The following is a 26,729-nucleotide window of genomic DNA, read 5'->3' on the forward strand; positions in this document are numbered from 1 at the left end:
GCTCCAGCACACCCACTGCTCCAGCACACCCACTGCTCCAGCACACCCACTGCTCCAACACATCCAGTGCTCCAACACACCCACTGCTCCAGCACACCCACTGCTCCAGCACACCCACTGCTCCAGCACACCCACTGCTCCAGCACACCCACTGCTCCAGCACACCCACTGCTCCAACACACCCACTGCTCCAGCACACCCACTGCTCCAGAACACTCACTGCTCCAGCACACCCACTGCTCCAGCACACCCACTGCTCCAACACACCCACTGCTCCAGCACACCCACTGCTCCAGCACACCCACTGCTCCAGCACACCCACTGCTCCAGCACACCCACTGCTCCAGCACACCCACTGCTCCAGCACACCCACTGCTCCAGCACACCCACTGCTCCAGCACACCCACTGCTCCAGCACACCTACTGCTCCAGCACACCCACTGCTCCAGCACACCCACTGCTCCAGCACACTCTCTTCCGCAGCACACCCACTGCTCCAGCACACTCTCTGCTCCAGCACACACACTGCTCCAACACACCCACTGCTCCAGCACACTCTCTGCTCCAGCACACACACTGCTCCAACACACCCTCTGCTCCAGTACACCCACTGCACCATCACACTCTCTGCTCCAGCACACACACTGCTCCAGCACACTCTCTGCTCCAGCACACTCTCTGCTCCAGCACATTCACTGCCTCCAACACACCCACTGCTCCAGCACACTCTCTGCTCCAGCACACCCACTGCTCCACCACACTCACTGCTCCAGCACACCCACTGCCCCAGCACACTCTCTGCTCCAGCACACTCTCTGCTTCAGCACACTGCTCCAGCACACTCTCTGCTCCAAAACACCCTCTGCTCCAACACACCCACTGCTCCAACACTCCCATTGCTCCTACACACTCTCTGCTCCAGCACACTCTCTGCTCCAACACACCCACTGCTCCAACACACTCTCTGCTCCAGCACACTCTCTGCTACAGCACACCCACTGCTCCAACACACCCACTGCTCCAACACACCCACTGCTCCAACACACCCACTGCTCCAACACACCCACTGCTCCAACACACCCACTGCTCCAACACACCCACTGCTCCAACACACCCACTGCTCCAACACACCCACTGCTCCAACACACCCACTGCTCCAACACACCCACTGCTCCAGCACACCCACTGCTCCAGCACACCCACTGCTCCAGCACACCCACTGCTCCAGCACACCCACTGCTCCAGCACACCCACTGCTCCAGCACACCCACTGCTCCAGCACACCCACTGCTCCAGCACACCCACTGCTCCAGCACACCCACTGCTCCAGCACACCCACTGCTCCAACACACTCACTGCTCCAGCACACCCACTGCTCCAGCACACTCACTGCTCCAACACACCCACTGCTCCAGCACACCCGCTGCTCCAGCACACCCACTGCTCCAGCACACCCACTGCTTCAGCACACCTACTGCTCCAGCACACCCACTGCTCCAGCACACCCACTGCTCCAGCACACCCACTGCTCCAGCACACCCACTGCTCCAGCACACCCACTGCTCCAACACACCCACTGCTCCAGCACACCCACTGCTCCAGAACACTCACTGCTCCAGCACACCCACTGCTCCAGCACACCCACTGCTCCAACACACCCACTGCTCCAGCACACCCACTGCTCCAGCACACCCACTGCTCCAGCACACCCACTGCTCCAGCACACCCACTGCTCCAGCACACCCACTGCTCCAGCACACCCACTGCTCCAGCACACCCACTGCTCCAGCACACCCACTGCTCCAGCACACCCACTGCTCCAGCACACCCACTGCTCCAGCACACCCACTGCTCCAGCACACTCTCTTCCGCAGCACACCCACTGCTCCAGCACACTCTCTGCTCCAGCACACACACTGCTCCAACACACCCACTGCTCCAGCACACTCTCTGCTCCAGCACACACACTGCTCCAACACACCCTCTGCTCCAGTACACCCACTGCACCATCACACTCTCTGCTCCAGCACACACACTGCTCCAGCACACTCTCTGCTCCAGCACACTCTCTGCTCCAGCACATTCACTGCTCCAACACACCCACTGCTCCAGCACACTCTCTGCTCCAGCACACCCACTGCTCCACCACACTCACTGCTCCAGCACACCCACTGCCCCAGCACACTCTCTGCTCCAGCACACTCTCTGCTTCAGCACACTGCTCCAGCACACTCTCTGCTCCAAAACACCCTCTGCTCCAACACACCCACTGCTCCAACACTCCCATTGCTCCTACACACTCTCTGCTCCAGCACACTCTCTGCTCCAACACACCCACTGCTCCAACACACTCTCTGCTCCAGCACACTCTCTGCTACAGCACACCCACTGCTCCAACACACCCACTGCTCCAACACACCCACTGCTCCAACACACCCACTGCTCCAACACACCCACTGCTCCAACACACCCACTGCTCCAACACACCCACTGCTCCAACACACCCACTGCTCCAACACACCCACTGCTCCAACACATCCACTGCTCCAACACACCCACTGCTCCAGCACACCCACTGCTCCAGCACACCCACTGCTCCAGCACACCCACTGCTCCAGCACACCCACTGCTCCAGCACACCCACTGCTCCAGCACACCCACTGCTCCAGCACACCCACTGCTCCAGCACACCCACTGCTCCAGCACACCCACTGCTCCAGCACACCCACTGCTCCAACACACTCACTGCTCCAGCACACCCACTGCTCCAGCACACTCACTGCTCCAACACACCCACTGCTCCAGCACACCCGCTGCTCCAGCACACCCACTGCTCCAGCACACCCACTGCTTCAGCACACCCACTGCTCCAGCACACCCACTGCTCCAGCACACCCACTGCTCCAGCACACCCACTGCTCCAGCACACCCACTGCTCCAGCACACCCACTGCTCCAGCACACCTACTGCTCCAGCAAACCCACTGCTCCAGCACACCCACTGCTCCAGCACACCAACTGCTCCAGCACACCCACTGCTTCAGCACACTCTCTTCTGCAGCACACCCACTGCTCCAGCACACTCTCTGCTCCAGCACACACACTGCTCCAACACACCCACTGCTCCAGCACACTCTCTGCTCCAGCACACACACTGCTCCAACGCACCCTCTGCTCCAGTACACCCACTGCTCCATCACACTCTCTGCTCCAGCACACACACTGCTCCAGCACACTCTCTGCTCCAGCACACTCTCTGCTCCAGCACACTCTCTGCTCCAGCACACCCACTGCTCCAGCACACCCACTGCTCCAGCACACCCACTGCTCCAGCACACCCACTGCTCCAACACACTCACTGCTCCAGCACACCCACTGCTCCAGCACACTCACTGCTCCAACACACCCACTGCTCCAGCACACCCGCTGCTCCAGCACACCCTCTGCTCCAGCACACCCACTGCTTCAGCACACCCACTGCTCCAGCACACCCACTGCTCCAGCACACCCACTGCTCCAGCACACCCACTGCTCCAGCACACCCACTGCTCCAGCACACCCACTGCTCCAGCACACCTACTGCTCCAGCAAACCCACTGCTCCAGCACACCCACTGCTCCAGCACACCCACTGCTCCAGCACACCCACTGCTTCAGCACACTCTCTTCTGCAGCACACCCACTGCTCCAGCACACTCTCTGCTCCAGCACACACACTGCTCCAACACACCCACTGCTCCAGCACACTCTCTGCTCCAGCACACACACTGCTCCAACGCACCCTCTGCTCCAGTACACCCACTGCTCCATCACACTCTCTGCTCCAGCACACACACTGCTCCAGCACACTCTCTGCTCCAGCACACTCTCTGCTCCAGCACACTCTCTGCTTCAGCACACTGCTCCAGCACACCCACTGCTCCAACACTCCCACTGCTCAAACACTCCCATTGCTCCTAGACACTCTCTGCTCCAAAACACCCACTGCTCCAACACACCCACTGCTCCAACACTCCCATTGCTCCTACACACTCTCTGCTCCAGCACACTCTCTGCTCCAACACACCCACTGCTCCAGCACACCCACTGCTCCAACACACTCTCTGCTCCTGCACACTCTCTGCTACAGCACACCCACTGCTCCAACACACCCACTGCTCCAACACACCCACTGCTCCAACACACCCACTGCTCCAACACACCCACTGCTCCAACACACCCACTGCTCCAACACACCCACTGCTCCAACACACCCACTGCTCCAGTACACCCACTGCTCCAACACACCCACTGCTCCAACACACCCACTGCTCCAGCACACCCACTGCTCCAACACACCCACTGCTCCAACACACCCACTGCTCCAGCACACTGTCTGCTCCAGCACACTCTCTGCTCCAGCACACTCACTGCTCCAACACACCCACTGCTCCAGCACACTCTCTGCTCCAGCACACCCACTGCTCCACTACACTCACTGCTCCAGCACACCCACTGCCCCAGCACACTCTCTGCTCCAGCACACTCTCTGCTTCAGCACACTGCTCCAGCACACTCTCTGCTCCAAAACACCCTCTGCTCCAACACACCCACTGCTCCAACACTCCCATTGCTCCTACACACTCTCTGCTCCAGCACACTCTCTGCTCCAACACACCCACTGCTCCAACACACTCTCTGCTCCAGCACACTCTCTGCTACAGCACACCCACTGCTCCAACACACCCACTGCTCCAACACACCCACTGCTCCAACACACCCACTGCTCCAACACACCCACTGCTCCAACACACCCACTGCTCCAACACACCCACTGCTCCAACACACCCACTGCTCCAACACACCCACTGCTCCAACACACCCACTGCTCCAACACATCCACTGCTCCAACACACCCACTGCTCCAGCACACCCACTGCTCCAGCACACCCACTGCTCCAGCACACCAACTGCTCCAGCACACCCACTGCTCCAGCACACCCACTGCTCCAGCAAACCCACTGCTCCAGCACACCCACTGCTCCAGCACACCCACTGCTCCAGCACACCCACTGCTCCAGCACACCCACTGCTCCAACACACTCACTGCTCCAGCACACCCACTGCTCCAGCACACTCACTGCTCCAACACACCCACTGCTCCAGCACACCCGCTGCTCCAGCACACCCACTGCTCCAGCACACCCACTGCTTCAGCACACCCACTGCTCCAGCACACCCACTGCTCCAGCACACCCACTGCTCCAGCACACCCACTGCTCCAGCACACCCACTGCTCCAGCACACCCACTGCTCCAGCACACCTACTGCTCCAGCACACCCACTGCTCCAGCACACCCACTGCTCCAGCACACCCACTGCTCCAGCACACCCACTGCTCCAGCACACTCTCTTCTGCAGCACACCCACTGCTCCAGCACACTCTCTGCTCCAGCACACACACTGCTCCAACACACCCACTGCTCCAGCACACTCTCTGCTCCAGCACACACACTGCTCCAACACACCCTCTGCTCCAGTACACCCACTGCTCCATCACACTCTCTGCTCCAGCACACACACTGCTCCAGCACACTCTCTGCTCCAGCACACTCTCTGCTCCAGCACACTCTCTGCTCCAGCACACCCACTGCTCCACCACACTCACTGCTCCAGCACACCCACTGCCCCAGCACACTCTCTGCTCCAGCACACTCTCTGCTTCAGCACACTGCTCCAGCACACCCACTGCTCCAACACACCCACTGCTCAAACACTCCCATTGCTCCTAGACACTCTCTGCTCCAAAACACCCACTGCTCCAACACACCCACTGCTCCAACACTCCCATTGCTCCTACACACTCTCTGCTCCAGCACACTCTCTGCTCCAACACACCCACTGCTCCAGCACACCCACTGCTCCAAAACACTCTCTGCTCCTGCACACTCTTTGCTACAGCACACCCACTGCTCCAACACACCCACTGCTCCAACACACCCAATGCTCCAACACACCCACTGCTCCAACACACCCACTGCTCCAACACACCCACTGCTCCAACACACCCACTGCTCCAACACACCCACTGCTCCAGTACACCCACTGCTCCAACACACCCACTGCTCCAACACACCCACTGCTCCAGCACACCCACTGCTCCAACACACCCACTGCTCCAACACACCCACTGCTCCAGCACACTGTCTGCTACAGCACACCCACTGCTCCAGCACACCCACTGCTCCAGCACTCCCACTGCTCCAGCACACCCACTGCTCCAGCACACCCACTGCTCCAGCACACCCACTGCTCCAGCACACCCACTGCTCCAGCACACCCACTGCTCCAGCTCACTCTCTTCTGCAGCACACCCACTGCTCCTGCACACTCTCTGCTACAGCACACCCACTGCTCCAACACACCCACTGCTCCAACACACCCACTGCTCCAACACACCCACTGCTCCAACACACCCACTGCTCCAACACACCCACTGCTCCAACACACCCACTGCTCCAACACACCCACTGCTCCAGTACACCCACTGCTCCAACACACCCACTGCTCCAGCACACCCACTGCTCCAACACACCCACTGCTCCAACACACCCACTGCTCCAGCACACTCACTGCTCCAGCACACCCACTGCTCAAGCACACCCACTGCTCCAACACATCCACTGCTCCAACACACCCACTGCTCCAGCACACCCACTGCTCCAGCACACCCACTGCTCCAGCACACCCACTGCTCCAGCACACCCACTGCTCCAGCACACCCACTGCTCCAACACACCCACTGCTCCAGCACACTCACTGCTCCAGCACACCCACTGCTCCAGCACACCCACTGCTCCAGCACACCCACTGCTCCAGCACACCCACTGCTCCAGCACACCCACTGCTCCAGCACACCCACTGCTCCAGCACACCCACTGCTCCAGCACACCCACTGCTCCAGCACACCCACTGCTCCAGCACACCCACTGCTCCAGCACACCCACTGCTCCAGCACACCCACTGCACCAGCACACCCACTGCTCCAGCACACCCACTGCTCCAGCACACCCACTGCTCCAGCACACCCACTGCTCCAGCACACCCACTGCTCCAGCACACCCACTGCTCCAGCACACCCACTGCTCCAGCACACCCACTGCTCCAGCTCACTCTCTTCTGCAGCACACCCACTGCTCCTGCACACTCTCTGCTACAGCACACCCACTGCTCCAACACACCCACTGCTCCAACACACCCACTGCTCCAACACACCCACTGCTCCAACACACCCACTGCTCCAACACACCCACTGCTCCAACACACCCACTGCTCCAACACACCCACTGCTCCAACACACCCACTGCTCCAGTACACCCACTGCTCCAACACACCCACTGCTCCAGCACACCCACTGCTCCAACACACCCACTGCTCCAACACACCCACTGCTCCAGCACACTCACTGCTCCAGCACACCCACTGCTCAAGCACACCCACTGCTCCAACACATCCACTGCTCCAACACACCCACTGCTCCAGCACACCCACTGCTCCAGCACACCCACTGCTCCAGCACACCCACTGCTCCAGCACACCCACTGCTCCAGCACACCCACTGCTCCAGCACACCCACTGCTCCAACACACCCACTGCTCCAGCACACTCACTGCTCCAGCACACCCACTGCTCCAGCACACCCACTGCTCCAGCACACCCACTGCTCCAGCACACCCACTGCTCCAGCACACCCACTGCTCCAGCACACCCACTGCTCCAGCACACCCACTGCTCCAGCACACCCACTGCTCCAGCACACCCACTGCTCCAGCACACCCACTGCACCAGCACACCCACTGCTCCAGCCACACCCACTGCTCCAGCACACCCACTGCTCCAGCACACCCACTGCTCCAGCACACCCACTGCTCCAGCACACCCACTGCTCCAGCACACCCACTGCTCCAGCTCACTCTCTTCTGCAGCACACCCACTGCTCCAGCACACTCTCTGCTCCAGCACACACACTGCTCCAACACACCCACTGCTCCAGCACACTCTCTGCTCCAGCACACACACTGCTCCAACACACCCTCTGCTCCAGTACACCCACTGCTCCATCACACTATCTGCTCCAGCACACACACACTGCTCCAGCACACACTCTGCTCCAGCACACTCTCTGCTCCAACACTCCCACTGCTCCAACACACTCTCTGCTCCAGCACACTTTCTGCTCCAACACTCCCACTGCTCCAGCACACCCACTGCTCCAGCACACCCACTGCTCCAGCACACCCACTGCTCCAACCCACCTACTGCTCCAACACTCCCACTGCTCCAACACACTCTCTGCTCCAGCACACTTTCTGCTCCAACACTCCCACTGCTCCAACACACCCACTGCTCCAACACACCCACTGCTCCAACACACTCTCTGCTCCAGCACACTCTCTGCTCCAGCACACACACTGCTCCAACACACCCTCTGCTCCAGTACACCCACTGCTCCATCACACTCTCTGCTCCAGCACACACACTGCTCCAGCACACTCTCTGCTCCAGCACACCCACTACTCCAGCACACCCACTGCTCCAGCACACCCACTGCTCCAGCACACCCACTGCTCCAGCACACTCTCTGCTCCAGCACACCCACTGCTCCAGCACACCCACTGCTCCAGCACACTCACTGCTCCAGCACACCCACTGCTCCAGCACACCCACTGCTCTAGCACACCCACTGCACCAGCACACCCACTGCTCCAGCACACCCACTGCTCCAGCACACCCACTGCTCCAGCACACCCACTGCTCCAGCACACCCACTGCTCCAGCACACCCACTGCTCCAGCACACCCACTGCTCCAGCACACCCACTGCTCCAGCTCACTCTCTTCTGCAGCATACCCACTGCTCCTGCACACTCTCTGCTACAGCACACCCACTGCTCCAACACACCCACTGCTCCAACACACCCACTGCTCCAACACACCCACTGCTCCAACACACCCACTGCTCCAACACACCCACTGCTCCAACACACCCACTGCTCCAACACACCCACTGCTCCAACACACCCACTGCTCCAGTACACCCACTGCTCCAACACACCCACTGCTCCAGCACACCCACTGCTCCAACACACCCACTGCTCCAACACACCCACTGCTCCAGCACACTCACTGCTCCAGCACACCCACTGCTCAAGCACACCCACTGCTCCAACACATCCACTGCTCCAACACACCCACTGCTCCAGCACACCCACTGCTCCAGCACACCCACTGCTCCAGCACACCCACTGCTCCAGCACACCCACTGCTCCAGCACACCCACTGCTCCAACACACCCACTGCTCCAGCACACTCACTGCTCCAGCACACCCACTGCTTCAGCACACCCACTGCTCCAGCACACCCACTGCTCCAGCACACCCACTGCTCCAGCACACCCACTGCTCCAGCACACCCACTGCTCCAGCACACCCACTGCTCCAGCACACCCACTGCTCCAGCACACCCACTGCTCCAGCACACCCACTGCACCAGCACACCCACTGCTCCAGCACACCCACTGCTCCAGCACACCCACTGCTCCAGCACACCCACTGCTCCAGCACACCCACTGCTCCAGCACACCCACTGCTCCAGCACACCCACTGCTCCAGCTCACTCTCTTCTGCAGCACACACACTGCTCCAGCACACTCTCTGCTCCAGCACACACACTGCTCCAACACACCCACTGCTCCAGCACACTCTCTGCTCCAGCACACACACTGCTCCAACACACCCTCTGCTCCAGTACACCCACTGCTCCATCACACTCTCTGCTCCAGCACACACACACTGCTCCAGCACACACTCTGCTCCAGCACACTCTCTGCTCCAACACTCCCACTGCTCCAACACACTCTCTGCTCCAGCACACTTTCTGCTCCAACACTCCCACTGCTCCAGCACACCCACTGCTCCAGCACACCCACTGCTCCAGCACACCCACTGCTCCAACCCACCTACTGCTCCAACACTCCCACTGCTCCAACACACTCTCTGCTCCAGCACACTTTCTGCTCCAACACTCCCACTGCTCCAACACACTCTCTGCTCCAGCACACTTTCTGCTCCAACACTCCCACTGCTCCAACACACCCACTGCTCCAACACACCCACTGCTCCAACACACTCTCTGCTCCAGCACACTCTCTGCTCCAGCACACACACTGCTCCAACACACCCTCTGCTCCAGTACACCCACTGCTCCATCACACTCTCTGCTCCAGCACACACACTGCTCCAGCACACTCTCTGCTCCAGCACACTCTCTGCTCCAGCACACCCACTGCTCCAGCACACCCACTGCTCCAGCACACACACTGCTCCAGCACACTCACTGCTCCAGCACACCCACTGCTCCAGCACACCCACTGCTCCAGCACACCCACTGCTCCAGCACACCCACTGCTCCAGCACACCCACTGCTCCAGCACACCCACTGCTCCAGCACACTCTCTGCTCCAGCACACCCACTGCTCCAACACACCCACTGCTCCAACACACCCACTGCTCCAACACACCCACTGCTCCAACACACCCACTGCTCCAACACACCCACTGCTCCAGTACACCCACTGCTCCAACACACCCACTGCTCCAGCACACCCACTGCTCCAACACACCCACTGCTCCAACACACCCACTGCTCCAGCACACTCACTGCTCCAGCACACCCACTGCTCAAGCACACCCACTGCTCCAACACATCCACTGCTCCAACACACCCACTGCTCCAGCACACCCACTGCTCCAGCACACCCACTGCTCCAGCACACCCACTGCTCCAGCACACCCACTGCTCCAGCACACCCACTGCTCCAACACACCCACTGCTCCAGCACACTCACTGCTCCAGCACACCCACTGCTCCAGCACACCCACTGCTCCAGCACACCCACTGCTCCAGCACACCCACTGCTCCAGCACACCCACTGCTCCAGCACACCCACTGCTCCAGCACACCCACTGCTCCAGCACACCCACTGCTCCAGCACACCCACTGCTCCAGCACACCCACTGCTCCAGCACACCCACTGCTCCAGCACACCCACTGCACCAGCACACCCACTGCTCTAGCACACCCACTGCTCCAGCACACCCACTGCTCCAGCACACCCACTGCTCCAGCACACCCACTGCTCCAGCACACCCACTGCTCCAGCACACCCACTGCTCCAGCACACCCACTGCTCCAGCTCACTCTCTTCTGCAGCACACCCACTGCTCCTGCACACTCTCTGCTACAGCACACCCACTGCTCCAACACACCCACTGCTCCAACACACCCACTGCTCCAACACACCCACTGCTGCAACACACCCACTGCTCCAACACACCCACTGCTCCAACACACCCACTGCTCCAACACACCCACTGCTCCAACACACCCACTGCTCCAGTACACCCACTGCTCCAACACACCCACTGCTCCAGCACACCCACTGCTCCAACACACCCACTGCTCCAACACACCCACTGCTCCAGCACACTCACTGCTCCAGCACACCCACTGCTCAAGCACACCCACTGCTCCAACACATCCACTGCTCCAACACACCCACTGCTCCAGCACACCCACTGCTCCAGCACACCCACTGCTCCAGCACACCCACTGCTCCAGCACACCCACTGCTCCAGCACACCCACTGCTCCAGCACACCCACTGCTCCAACACACCCACTGCTCCAGCACACTCACTGCTCCAGCACACCCACTGCTCCAGCACACCCACTGCTCCAGCACACCCACTGCTCCAGCACACCCACTGCTCCAGCACACCCACTGCTCCAGCACACCCACTGCTCCAGCACACCCACTGCTCCAGCACACCCACTGCTCCAGCACACCCACTGCTCCAGCACACCCACTGCACCAGCACACCCACTGCTCCAGCACACCCACTGCTCCAGCACACCCACTGCTCCAGCACACCCACTGCTCCAGCACACCCACTGCTCCAGCACACCCACTGCTCCAGCACACCCACTGCTCCAGCTCACTCTCTTCTGCAGCACACCCACTGCTCCAGCACACTCTCTGCTCCAGCACACACACTGCTCCAACACACCCACTGCTCCAGCACACTCTCTGCTCCAGCACACACACTGCTCCAACACACCCTCTGCTCCAGTACACCCACTGCTCCATCACACTATCTGCTCCAGCACACACACACTGCTCCAGCACACACTCTGCTCCAGCACACTCTCTGCTCCAACACTCCCACTGCTCCAACACACTCTCTGCTCCAGCACACTTTCTGCTCCAACACTCCCACTGCTCCAGCACACCCACTGCTCCAGCACACCACTGCTCCAGCACACCCACTGCTCCAACCCACCTACTGCTCCAACACTCCCACTGCTCCAACACACTCTCTGCTCCAGCACACTTTCTGCTCCAACACTCCCACTGCTCCAACACACTCTCTGCTCCAGCACACTTTCTGCTCCAACACTCCCACTGCTCCAACACACCCACTGCTCCAACACACCCACTGCTCCAACACACTCTCTGCTCCAGCACACTCTCTGCTCCAGCACACACACTGCTCCAACACACCCTCTGCTCCAGTACACCCACTGCTCCATCACACTCTCTGCTCCAGCACACACACTGCTCCAGCACACTCTCTGCTCCAGCACACTCTCTGCTCCAGCACACCCACTGCTCCAGCACACCCACTGCTCCAGCACACACACTGCTCCAGCACACTCACTGCTCCAGCACACCCACTGCTCCAGCACACCCACTGCTCCAGCACACCCACTGCTCCAGCACACCCACTGCTCCAGCACACCCACTGCTCCAGCACACTCTCTGCTCCAGCACACCCACTGCTCCAGCACACCCACTGCTCCAGCACACTCACTGCTCCAGCACACCCACTGCTCCAGCACACCCACTGCTCTAGCACACCCACTGCACCAGCACACCCACTGCTCCAGCACACCCACTGCTCCAGCACACCCACTGCTCCAGCACACCCACTGCTCCAGCACACCCACTGCTCCAGCACACCCACTGCTCCAGCACACCCACTGCTCCAGCACACCCACTGCTCCAGCTCACTCTCTTCTGCAGCATACCCACTGCTCCTGCACACTCTCTGCTACAGCACACCCACTGCTCCAACACACCCACTGCTCCAACACACCCACTGCTCCAACACACCCACTGCTCCAACACACCCACTGCTCCAACACACCCACTGCTCCAACACACCCACTGCTCCAACACACCCACTGCTCCAACACACCCACTGCTCCAGTACACCCACTGCTCCAACACACCCACTGCTCCAGCACACCCACTGCTCCAACACACCCACTGCTCCAACACACCCACTGCTCCAGCACACTCACTGCTCCAGCACACCCACTGCTCAAGCACACCACTGCTCCAACACATCCACTGCTCCAACACACCCACTGCTCCAGCACACCCACTGCTCCAGCACACCCACTGCTCCAGCACACCCACTGCTCCAGCACACCCACTGCTCCAGCACACCCACTGCTCCAACACACCCACTGCTCCAGCACACTCACTGCTCCAGCACACCCACTGCTTCAGCACACCCACTGCTCCAGCACACCCACTGCTCCAGCACACCCACTGCTCCAGCACACCCACTGCTCCAGCACACCCACTGCTCCAGCACACCCACTGCTCCAGCACACCCACTGCTCCAGCACACCCACTGCTCCAGCACACCCACTGCACCAGCACACCCACTGCTCCAGCACACCCACTGCTCCAGCACACCCACTGCTCCAGCACACCCACTGCTCCAGCACACCCACTGCTCCAGCACACCCACTGCTCCAGCACACCCACTGCTCCAGCTCACTCTCTTCTGCAGCACACCCACTGCTCCAGCACACTCTCTGCTCCAGCACACACACTGCTCCAACACACCCACTGCTCCAGCACACTCTCTGCTCCAGCACACACACTGCTCCAACACACCCTCTGCTCCAGTACACCCACTGCTCCATCACACTCTCTGCTCCAGCACACACACACTGCTCCAGCACACACTCTGCTCCAGCACCCTCTCTGCTCCAACACTCCCACTGCTCCAACACACTCTCTGCTCCAGCACACTTTCTGCTCCAACACTCCCACTGCTCCAGCACACCCACTGCTCCAGCACACCCACTGCTCCAGCACACCCACTGCTCCAACCCACCTACTGCTCCAACACTCCCACTGCTCCAACACACTCTCTGCTCCAGCACACTTTCTGCTCCAACACTCCCACTGCTCCAACACACTCTCTGCTCCAGCACACTTTCTGCTCCAACACTCCCACTGCTCCAACACACCCACTGCTCCAACACACCCACTGCTCCAACACACTCTCTGCTCCAGCACACTCTCTGCTCCAGCACACACACTGCTCCAACACACCCTCTGCTCCAGTACACCCACTGCTCCATCACACTCTCTGCTCCAGCACACACACTGCTCCAGCACACTCTCTGCTCCAGCACACTCTCTGCTCCAGCACACCCACTGCTCCAGCACACCCACTGCTCCAGCACACACACTGCTCCAGCACACTCACTGCTCCAGCACACCCACTGCTCCAGCACACCCACTGCTCCAGCACACCCACTGCTCCAGCACACCCACTGCTCCAGCACACCCACTGCTCCAGCACACCCACTGCTCCAGCACACTCTCTGCTCCAGCACACCCACTGCTCCAGCACACCCACTGCTCCAGCACACTCACTGCTCCAGCACACCCACTGCTCCAGCACACCCACTGCTCTAGCACACTCCCTCTATCTTCTTCGTCTCTGCTCTTGTGTTCACTCTACAGGTGTTCTGGTCCCTGCTCTTGTGTTCACTCTACAGGTGTTCTGGTCCTTGCTCTTGTGTTCACTCTACAGGTGTTCTGGTCCCTGCTCCTGTGTTCACTCTACAGGTGTTCTGGTCCCTGCTCGTGTGTTCACTCTACAGGTGTTCTGGTCCCTGCTCTTGTGTTCACTCTACAGGTGTTCTGGTCCCTGGTCTTGTGTTCACTCTACAGGTGTTCTGGTCCCTGCTCCTGTGTTCACTCTACAGGTGTTCTGGTCCCTGCTCCTGTGTTCACTCTACAGGTGTTCTGGTCCCTGCTCTTGTGTTCACTCTACAGGTGTTCTGGTCCCTGGTCTTGTGTTCACTCTACAGGTGTCCTGGTCCCTGGTCTTGTGTTCACTCTACAGGTGTTCTAGTCCCTGCTCTTGTGTTCACTCTACAGGTGTTCTGGTCCCTGGTCTTGTGTTCACTCTACAGGTGTTCTGGTCCCTGCTCTTGTGTTCACTCTACAGGTGTTCTGGTCCCTGGTCTTGTGTTCACTCTACAGGTGTTCTGGTCCATACTTTTTTCCTACAATATAAACATATTTGTAATTGCTTACACTGTTTGTCTTCCAATATTCTGGACTCTCATATGACAGTATAGTCAAGTTGTAAAACTGGAAAATGGTTGATGTCATTAAGCAAAACTACTCCAATTACAATTAATATGAATGCAGTACAATCAGCAGTTTGTGATATAAATATATCAAAATAATATGCATATGAAACAATCACAACTCAGGTATTTATTACCTCGGATCACTCTGAGAGTGAACTAGGTGTTACTGCCCGCAACAATATGAAGATGCAAACAAACCATTTACTGTAATACACGACAAAAGAAAGTGACCACACGCAAGAATTTCCTTCAATTATATCATGTCTGACCTGCCTCAACACGCCCCAGAAACCTCCCACTCAACTGGTCACAAAGGTTTTGCTCGGTACATTATAATATGTTTGTTGAATTATATATGATCATCTTCAGCTCTGTAACCTTCTGTACCCTCAAGAATGTTGTCCTTCAGGGCCAATTGTGTACCCTCGGGGATGTCGTGTTGCAACCCGCTCTCGCACACAACAGCACATTTATGACTTATTGCTTATAGTCAATATATTGCTTATGAATTACTACATATATGGTATATTCCCAGTTATATTTTTTTCAAGGCCCCAAGCTCTTCCTGACGAACTAATTTACGTCTCACAGTACTCGTCCATCGCCGTAGACAGCAGAATAGTCGTGATTGGTTCAATTATAATGAAAATTGTAGTTTTCAGGTCCCACATGGGTTGTAAAATTTACCTATTATTGTCCTTGCTCTTATAAAACAACAGATCAGCTACATCCTATTAAACGCTTGTAGTTTTGTTTAGAGAAATATTAGTTGTTTTTAGTAAATTATAATACGCACTATATATTATTACATAGTATAAGTGTGCGTCACCAATCAACAATATATACACTAGTTGTGCTTTAAAAATCTTTAAAGAAGGTATTGTAGGAATGTCAATAGAAAACGATGTTACGTTGGAATGTCTATGGGGTAAACTACTGCAAACAGGATTGAATAGTGTCTACTACCTACTGTAGAATGGGTATAGGGTCCACTACCACATTTTAGGAGGGTAAGGGGTCCATACCACTTGTAGGATGGGTCTGTGCCCAACAACTGCCCACAGGATGGGTATGGGGACCGCTATCATCCACAGGATGGTTATAGGGTCCACTAACACTTACTGGATTGGTATATGGTCCTCTACAACCCACATGATGAGTATGGCATCCACTACTGCCTGCAGGATGGGTATGGGATCCACTACTTCCCACAGGATGGGTTTGGGAACCAATATCATCTATAGGATGAGTATGGGGTCCACTACTGCCCACTGGATAGGTATATGTTCCACTTCCACCCACAGGATGTGTGTGTGTATGTGGGGTCCACTATACCGCCCACAGGATGGGATTGGGGTTCACAATCATTAACAGGATGAGAATTGTGTCTACTACCTCCCACAGGATGGGTATGGTCTCCCTTGCCGCCCACAGCATGAGTATAGGGTCCAGTACCGTCCACGGAATGGGTATATGGTTAACTGCCGCCGACAGGATCAGTATACCGTCTACTATACCGCCCAAAGGATGGGTATGGGGTTAACTACCACCCATAGGACGCGTATGGGGTCCACTACCCCCCTCAGGGTGGATATTGGGTCCACTACTGCCCACCGGATGGGTATGGTGCTTACTGCCGCCCACATGATAAGTATGGTGTCCACTACCACCCAAAGGATGGGCATGGCCTCCACTACCGCATACAGGATGAGTATAGGGTCACGTACCGCCCACGGGATGGGCATTGGTCCATTACCGCCCACAATATGCTTATAGGGCCAAGTATCGCGCACAGGATAGGTATTAGGGTCCAGTACCGCCCACAGGATGGTTTTGGAGACCACTATCATCAACAGGATGGGTATTAGGTCCACAACCGCCCACAGGGTGGGTATGGGGGCCACATCCATCCACAGGATGGGTATATGCGCTACTACCGCCACAAAATGAGTATGGGGTCACTACCACCAACAGGATGGGCATGGGGTCCACTACCGCCCACAGGATTTGTATGGGGTGCACTACCGCTCAATGGATGAATATGGGGTCCACTACTGCCTACAGGATTGCTATAGGGTCATTACCACCCACAGGATGGTATGGGGTCCACTTCCGCCTGCTGGATGGGTATGGGGTCCACTACCACCCACAGGATGGGTATAGAGTTCAATACTGCCCACAGGATGGGCATGGGGTTCAATACCGACCACAGGACTGGTATGGGGTCCAATACTGCCCACAGGGTGGGTCTGGGGACCACGTCCATCCACAGGATGGGTATATGCTCCACTACTGACCATGAAATGAATATGGGGTCCACTACTGCCCACTGGATGGGTATGGGATTTATAATTATAATAAGCCCTATTAGTTTATTATTACTTATTAAGATTATTATTACTACTTAATTATTATAATTAAGTACCTAATTTCATCTTCATAGTTTCCTACTCTGTGAATTAAAATTGCTCTTTATCTAGTGTTACCCAATCTCCCAATCTTTATGTACTTAATCCAATCACCTTTACCATTGTGATCATTGCTGTCTTCTTATATGTCCTACCAATATGCTATACTGTGCCTATTTATCTTTGTTAAATTACCATTCAAGCTTCAATGCAATCCTTCTGAGCAACTATGTGCCTAAATATACATACAAATCTATCTCATCTCATTTTTTTTTCTTGCAATATACCTGTTATCATTTTATAAATTTTGATAGAATTTACCTACTTAAAATTTTCTGTTAGATTAAGGACCTGCCCGAAATGCTACCGTACTAATAGCTTTACAAGAATGTAATCACTATGCTATGTATCCTCACAATCCCAATGTACCTTCTTGTATATATATTAATAAATAAATACATATATAAATAGTTATTACATATAATAATAGTGCTACCCAAATCAACATTATATACAATAGTGTATGCTTTGAAAATCTTTGTAAAGAAAACAGAGAATGTATATTTGGAACGTCAACAGAACACGATATTACAGTGGAACGTCTATGGGGTACACTTAAATCAAATCAGAATCGAAATATAAATCAAAATGTTTATTTAGGTAAAAGTACATACATAGAAAATGAGTTACAAGCATGATGTTGGATTTATAGATAGAGTAGTACATATAATACCTAAAGCCACTAATACTCACAGCGTTTCGGGTAAAGTGCGGGAGAACAAACCCTAAGATTAATTCTAACTGAGATTAAAGTATAAATTGTGTTGAAATAAGGAAAACAAGGGTTGGGGGGGGGGAGGCAGAAATCAGCAATTATACAACTTGGTCAACAAACAGTATTGTTTGCCAATAGCAAGACATAGGTTGACATTTAGGGGGTAAGGTAGGTTACTTGGAGTTTATTACTAATAGTACTTAGTTTTTCTCTTAAACTGGTTGAGAGAGGTACAGCCTTTGACATGATTGGGAAGGTCATTACACATTCTGGGTCCCTTGATTTGTAGAGCATTTCTAGTTTGGTTAAGTCGCGCGCTTGGATTATCAAATAGGAATTTGTTTCTGGTGTGGTGCCCATGGGTTGTGTTACAACCTTCTAGGAAACTGTTAAGGTCAGGATTGACATTACAGTTCTGAGTCCTTAAATATATAGAGTACACATGAGAGGATGTGCAGTGACTTAATATCTAACATGTTCAAAGATTTGAGTAAGGGTACCGAGTGCTGTCTGGGGCCAGAGTTAGATATTGTTCTAATAGCAGCTTTGTGTTGAATAATTAGAGGACGTAGATGATTTTGGGAAGTAGAACCCCAAGCACAAATACCATAATTGAGATAAGGATAGATGACAGTAATAGAGTAATACTACTGCAAACAAAATGGATATAGGGTCCAAAACAAGTCACGCGGTGTCCATGGGATCCACTATACCACCTAAAAAGATAGGTATTGGGCCATCTATCACCTTTTGGATAGGTATGGGTCCACTACAACCTGCAGGATGTGTATGGGGTCTACTACCGCCCACAGAATTATTGGTGGGTCCATTACCGCCCACAGGATGGTTATAGTAAAGTAGAGTATATTTTATTCAAGAAGGTACATACATAGTTGATTAACAAAACCTAAAGTTGGCTTTATAGATAAAGCTAGTACAATACAATACCTAAAGCCACTAGTACGCATAGCGTTTCGGGCAAGGTGAGGTGGGGAAAAACACTTAGACTAAAACTTAATAGTAATTGAGCTTAAAGTATAAATGCGTTGAAAAAAAATATAAATAAAAGATAAAAATGGGGGGAACATGGTAGAAAATAGTCAATATACATGTTGGTCAACGAATAGCATTGTTTAAAAAATAGTAAGACATGGGTTGACATTTATGGGTAAGGTAGGTTACATGAAGTTTATTAGTACTTAGTTTTCATCTTAAACTGGTTGAGAGAGGTACAGTCTTTGACATGATTGGGAAGGTCATTCCATATTGTAGGTTTCTTGATTTTTAGAGCATTTCTAGATAGGTTAAGTCGTACTCTTGGAATATCAAATAGATATTTGTTTTTGGTGTGGTGCCCATGGGTTTTGTTACAACCTTCTCAGAAGCTTTTAAGGTCAGGATTGACATTACAGTTCAGAGTTTTTAAATATGTAGAGTACATATGAGAAGATGTGCAGTGACTTAATATCTAACATATTCAGTGATTTGAGTAAGGGTACCGAGTGCTGTCTGGGGCCAGAGTTAGATATTGCTCTAATAGAAGCTTTGTGTTGGAGTAATTAGAGGACGTAAATTTACGTATGTCCTACATAAAGTGTTCGATGTATCTTTTACATAGTGTCATTATTGTGCATTTACAAAGGTGAAATGTAATTATGATCAGCTTCCATATAACTTTATACACATACATATAAATACACACTCACATATACGTACATATACATATATACACACACACATGCAGAGCATTGTAGTCAATCACAGAGCGTATAAATGATACATAAAACATTCTAGCAAGTCTCTCGTCAATTCCATGATTGACACCAACAAGGACCCGCAAGGGCTTTAATCTCTCCCACAGTCTCCTCTTGAGAGAAGAAAGGTACTCCGGGTCGTTAATGGGGACTCCAAGGTATCTGTAAGATTCGTAGTTCTCAAGTGCTCACCCATCTATATGATAATTGGGTGGTGGAATACCACATGGAATGAGGGCACGAGTTTTCTGTACAGACATAAGGAGGCCACATTCCTCAGCTCTAGTAGCAAAAGCGTCGAGCAGAACCTGCATTCTAGGTTCGGAGGCAGCCTGTAAACATATATCATCAGCATAACAAATGACAGTGTCTTCATTATTAGTTGGTAGATCTTTAATAAGTTTATGCATCAGAACGTTGAACAACAAGGGACTGAGGACCCCACCTTGTGGAGTTCCCAGTTCAAAGTGTTTGCTCTCTGTGCTTTTAACACCATTAAACAAAACATATGCTGTTCGATTAGACAAATAGCCCTTTATCCATTTCAGTAATTTTCCTTGTATTCCCAGCTCGGCAAGCTGTTCCAGTATGATTTCTCTGTTTGCTGTATCAAAAGCTGCTGCTAGGTCGATGAAGACTGTTTGAGGGGAAGCTTCAATATGCGCGAAGTACTCAGCAAAACAGGTGACAGGTGCCCCTGTATACGATACATGAGTCGGTTAAGAACAATACGTTCAAGCACTTTACAAACACACGATGTTAGAGATATGGGTCTATAATTATCTGAGTGTGGTTTGGGGATGGGAACAATGACACTCTTTGTCCAAGCATCAGGTAATACTCCTTCACGTAAACTCATTCTGTACAACACTAATAATGGATTACCTGGTACGTGTGAGACTAATCTCAGTAGACTGTAATTAATACCATCCTCTCCAGGAGCAGTTGATTTTCCCATCTTTAGTGCATGATTTAATTCCCATTCAGTTACATCATTAAGGTCCGACACGTCGATAGCTGTACAGGCAAGATTGATGGTTCGTTGTCTGTTGGGGCGTGTGTCATCAAGTTTGTGCTGTATGTTAATTGGGAGTGAGTCGTACCTCGATGTTAGTGCCCATTGATCAAGGAGAATGTTTGCTTGTTCTAGTGGGCTGTGGTGCAGCGGTTTGGTTGGGCTGCTTCTAGAGATTTTTCGTATCTTTTCCAAACTTCAACAAGTGTTGTTTGCTCATTTATACTTTGTAGGAACTCTTCCCAATGTTTATTACGTATAACGTGCTCATGTCTCTCACCTCTCTATTTGCAACTAGAAATGCATGCAGGTCACCTTGTGCTTTGGTTCGTTTGTACGTATCTCCAAGTTGCTTTACTCGTTCATGTTCTTTAACAAATACGGGGTCAAGGACCCACTTGGGTGGTGGCAGGTGTTGCCCACTTCTGCTAGGCTTACGACCTGTTCCCCAACACACCCATGTGTCGTAGTAGGTAGTAATCGTATCAACGAGATCTCTGGAGAAGGCTTGTACATTCGTTATTGTGTAATCTTGATACCATTTTGAAATACAATTAATAAAGTGGTCTTGCAAGCCATATGGAATATTCATTTTCCGTCCCTGATGTCTATTAGGTACATCACACTGTACCTCATAGGAAGCAGAAACTGCATAGTGATGTGGAGTCATGTGGATGGAACCTCATTGAGTGGGACCCTAATGGCCACCATGAATGTCTGCCACCACCATGGCAGAATAGAAGTAATACCACTCTACCGTTTGATGAAGATTAACCCACCCAAGAGGTGGCACGGGCGTGTATGTCCCATAAACCACCTCACTGTCTAACAGGACCAAGAGGTGGCACGGGCGTGAATATCCCGTAAACCACCTCACTGTGTAACAGGACCATGAGGTAGCACGGGCGTGAATATCCCGTAAACCACCTCACTGTCTAACAGGACCAAGAGGTAGCACGGGCGTGAATATCCCGTAAACCACCTCACTGTCTAACAGGACCAAGAGGTAGCACGGGCGTGAATATCCCGTAAACCACCTCACTGTCTAACAGGACCAAGAGGTAGCACGGGCGTGAATATCCCGTAAACCACCTGACCGTCTAACAGGAAAGTATAAAGCTATTCCACTCCAGCTCCGAGTCCACTCTTTCGTTGGAGAGACAAGAGGATTGGCACCGCTCCTGTGCCAGGAAAGTCCACCACGGGCTCACCATAGCCCGTGCTACTTGCCCCGCTCCTGTGCCAGGTAAGTTACGGGCTCACCATAGCCCGTGCTACTTCGAACTTGTTCCGAGTAGCTGAATCTATAACAACAACAACAACAGCTCCGGGTCTTCCCGCCACCACTCGTCCTCATGCACTCAAATAGTGAGGAACAGTACCAAATGATACAGTGATTAACTCTTAATTTTAGTCTATTAAAGCGTTCGATAGGTCTTAAAACTGTAAGATGCGCGACTACTCACCTCAACAATGAAATTTAATGAAATCACAGAATTGAACTGAACGCTGCAATAAAAACAACACAGGCTAACAAGCTTACTATAACGTGAAATCATAGCTGGTATGTTATAGTGAAGAGACAGCCACAAAGACCTTGTTATTCCTTGCCCCTGAGCACACACACATTCATGAAACACATAAGTCTGTATGACCAAATTACTTCCAGTCCTTAACAGTCCCCGTGGCGCAGTGGTAAGACACTCCCCGCGCTTCGAGAGTGATTTGGCCTGGGTTCGTATCCCAGCGCGTCCTCCTAAGGTGTCCCAACGTCAAGAAACTATCGTAATAAAGTGCCCTTACCTAACCAATCAGAGGACTGAAAACAGAAAATTAAACAGTATGTCAATTTCACGAGCCGCTAATATTTTCCAATAAGACAATTTTTGTCCTTAGGTAGAGTATACGTCAAAATGCGACGTTCTATTAGGAGGACGGGTTGAGGAGGATTGACTAGGCGGCAAACCTTAACTGTCAGCGCCTGTTCACACAGCAGTGAATGAGTATTGTTTGGTAAACGGTTTGGCCGGTCGTGTTCCAGGGAAAATTAAGATTAAGGCCCCGTCAGAAAAAAAAACCCCCAGGTCTGTGTGCCACACGATCTTACACATATATCTTTCACAACATATTTTTTCTCCTTCAAACTACTTCTGTCAAGCGTTGAGAAATTTAGTTATAACATGTCACAGTTGTGTATCTAGTCCGCGACCACCACACATAGCTATTAAGTCCATTAACAAATGTTTGTAAAGGAATTCATATCTCCATTGAATATTATATTTAAACCTGAAGGTCGTGAAGTATGAATATCATGATGGGAATGTTTTCTTACATGGAAGATGACATGATTGACAAAAGATAAGATGACAAGTAGAAGATGACATGATATGGAGAAGATAAGATGTCACCGAGAAGATGACCTGATAGGGAGAAGATAAGATTACAACGAAAAGATGACATGATAGAGACGACATATTTTCCGAACAGAGCAAAGTGGTCACCTCCAGGTGATATCATTATGGGGGGAAATCAAGGATCTTAAGTTTCTCTACAGTGAAAATGAATAAAACTCAGGTCCGAGATGTATTTAGCTTTCCATCAAGTATTACTTTCTAACACAATTATGTATCATTACAGACAAACACACAAGGTCCCTCCCTGCTCTGCTTCCCCCTGACACCATTATAATCTTAGTTTTGCTTTATTGTTCACAATCAACATCGTCAACTTCACCATCAACAACATTAACTCCACTATCAATCACATAAACTTCACTATCAACTTCATCAACTTCACCATTAACAACATACACTACACATTCACCATCATCAATAACAACTTCACCAACAACATCACCATCTTCACCATCAAGTTCACCAACAATAAAATCATCTTTACCATCAAAAAACAACAACTATCACCATCAACAACATCAACTTCACCCATTAAGAACATCAACTTCAAAATCAAAAACATCAATTTCGCCATCAACAGACAATTTCAGATAACCCTGCACACTCAATAGTACAACTTCACAACCCTCAACACACCATAGTATAACATCACACTCCTGGACACACCATAGTATAACTTAACATCACTGGACACAATAGTATAACTTATCAACACTGGACACACCAAAGTATAACTCATAACACCGGACACACCATAGTACAAATTCACAACCATAGACACATCATAGTATAACTTTCCACCCCTGGACACACAATAGTATAACTACTCAACCCTGGACACAAAATAGTATAAATTAACAACCCTGGACATAACATATTACACATTTACAACCTTGAACACACCATAGTATAACTTCGCAACCCTGGACACAACATTATATACCTTTACAACCTGGGACTCCATAGTATAACTTCACAACACTGGCGACACAATAGTATAACTTTATATTTCTGGACACTTTATAGTATAGTTTCACACCACAAGACACCTAAGTTACAACCCTGGACACAAAAATTACAACGTCAAAACATTGACCACAAAATAGTATAATCTCAAAACCCTGAACATACTGTAGTATAACTTCACAACACTGGGCACACAATAGTATAACATGACAACCCTAGACGCACAATATTATAACTTCACAACCCTAAACGCACCATATAACTTTTTAACCTTGGCTCAACATAGTGTAAATTCACAACCCTGGACACACTATAGTATAAATTCACAACCTTGGACACACTATAGTATAACTTTCCTAACATGGACCACTATTGAATAACTACACCACCCTGGATAAACCATAGAATAACTTCACAACCCTGGACTCACCATACTGTAGCTACACAACCCTGAACAAACTAATAGAAATTCTACACAACCCTGGACACAAAAAGTATAACATCACAGACACAATAGTATAACTTCACAACTTTAGACACACAGTAGAATAACTTTACAATCCTAGACCGACTATAGTACCACGTCACAACCTTCAGCACAGAATACTAAAACTTCACAACCCCGGACAAAAAATAGTATAACTTTACAACCGGGACACACTTTAGAATAACTTCATTTACGGCCCTACTGGGGCGTAACCGGGTTCTTTTCTGGTGTTATTAGAATTTGGGAATCCGGCCCCAAGTTAGTAATGGCTTTCAAGAGGTGTGTTCCATAACGCAAGTAAATTAAAGGGGAAGGGATACAAATGCACTAATTTAAATATATTATTTCACCACCACCATAAATAAATATAACACAGTCACATGGGTTATAAATACACTCTAATGTACAGAATTGTCTTCCTCTGAAGACATAGGATGCTCCACGGTGCTCACGATGAGTAGCCCTGGTTCTCTTTTTGGCCCACGATGAATCCTCTGATTCTCTCGGCGAATCTACCCTGGCCACAGGCCAGCCAATCACAGTCCCACTGGGTTGCACCGTCGTGGAGGCTTTCACCACAATCCAGCCTGTAGCTGGCAGGTTCCGATCAGCTCCGCTGTGTAGGCCACTCCACGACCGATACTAGGGTTGTGAGCCCTAGGCAGGAGCCTCGTGTGATCCCGCTGATCACTCTCCTCTCTATAGCACCACAGTGGCTAGTCTGTTGCCACCAGCCAACCCCCGGATACGACGATTCCTCAACTCTGCCACATCACAGGCAGGCTAACACTCTCAGCAGTGTTCGTCCGGGAGCAACTCATGGCTTCTTCAGCAAACACGTGGAGATACTTTGGCTGACTTGGGTAGACTGCCCATCGTCGATACAGCAGTCCCAGGTCGACTCTGTAATCAGACACGTCATCAGTACTAGGGACACTCTAGGGCACCTCACTTACAGGCTTAGACACAAACGTCCACCTATCCACTCCATAGATGGCGTTGCTGTCTAAGCGCCACCTCACCAGAGGTCAGCAGCGGCTACGTTACGAGCTGATTAGACGGGAAATCCAGCCCCGGTGGCCGGTATATCCCGTCCTCACTAGATGGCTTCATCCTTTGGAGCGGGTTTCGGGAGCTGACTCACAGATGGTGTTGTCGTCACTGCTCCGTACTTGGACGCTGGACTCGGGTCCGTAACACTTCACAACACAGAACACACTATAGTATTCTTCACAACTCTGGGCACACTATAATATAACTTCACAATTCTGACACACCATATTATAACTTCAAAACACTATATATAACCATAGTATATAACTTTTCTTAAACTGGACACATTAAAATAAAACTTCTGGACAATCCTGGACACACCGTAATATAACTTCTCAACACAGTACACATG

This window comes from Procambarus clarkii, chromosome 24 (assembly GCF_040958095.1).
Source record: "Procambarus clarkii isolate CNS0578487 chromosome 24, FALCON_Pclarkii_2.0, whole genome shotgun sequence".
Lineage (NCBI taxonomy): Eukaryota > Metazoa > Arthropoda > Malacostraca > Decapoda > Cambaridae > Procambarus > Procambarus clarkii.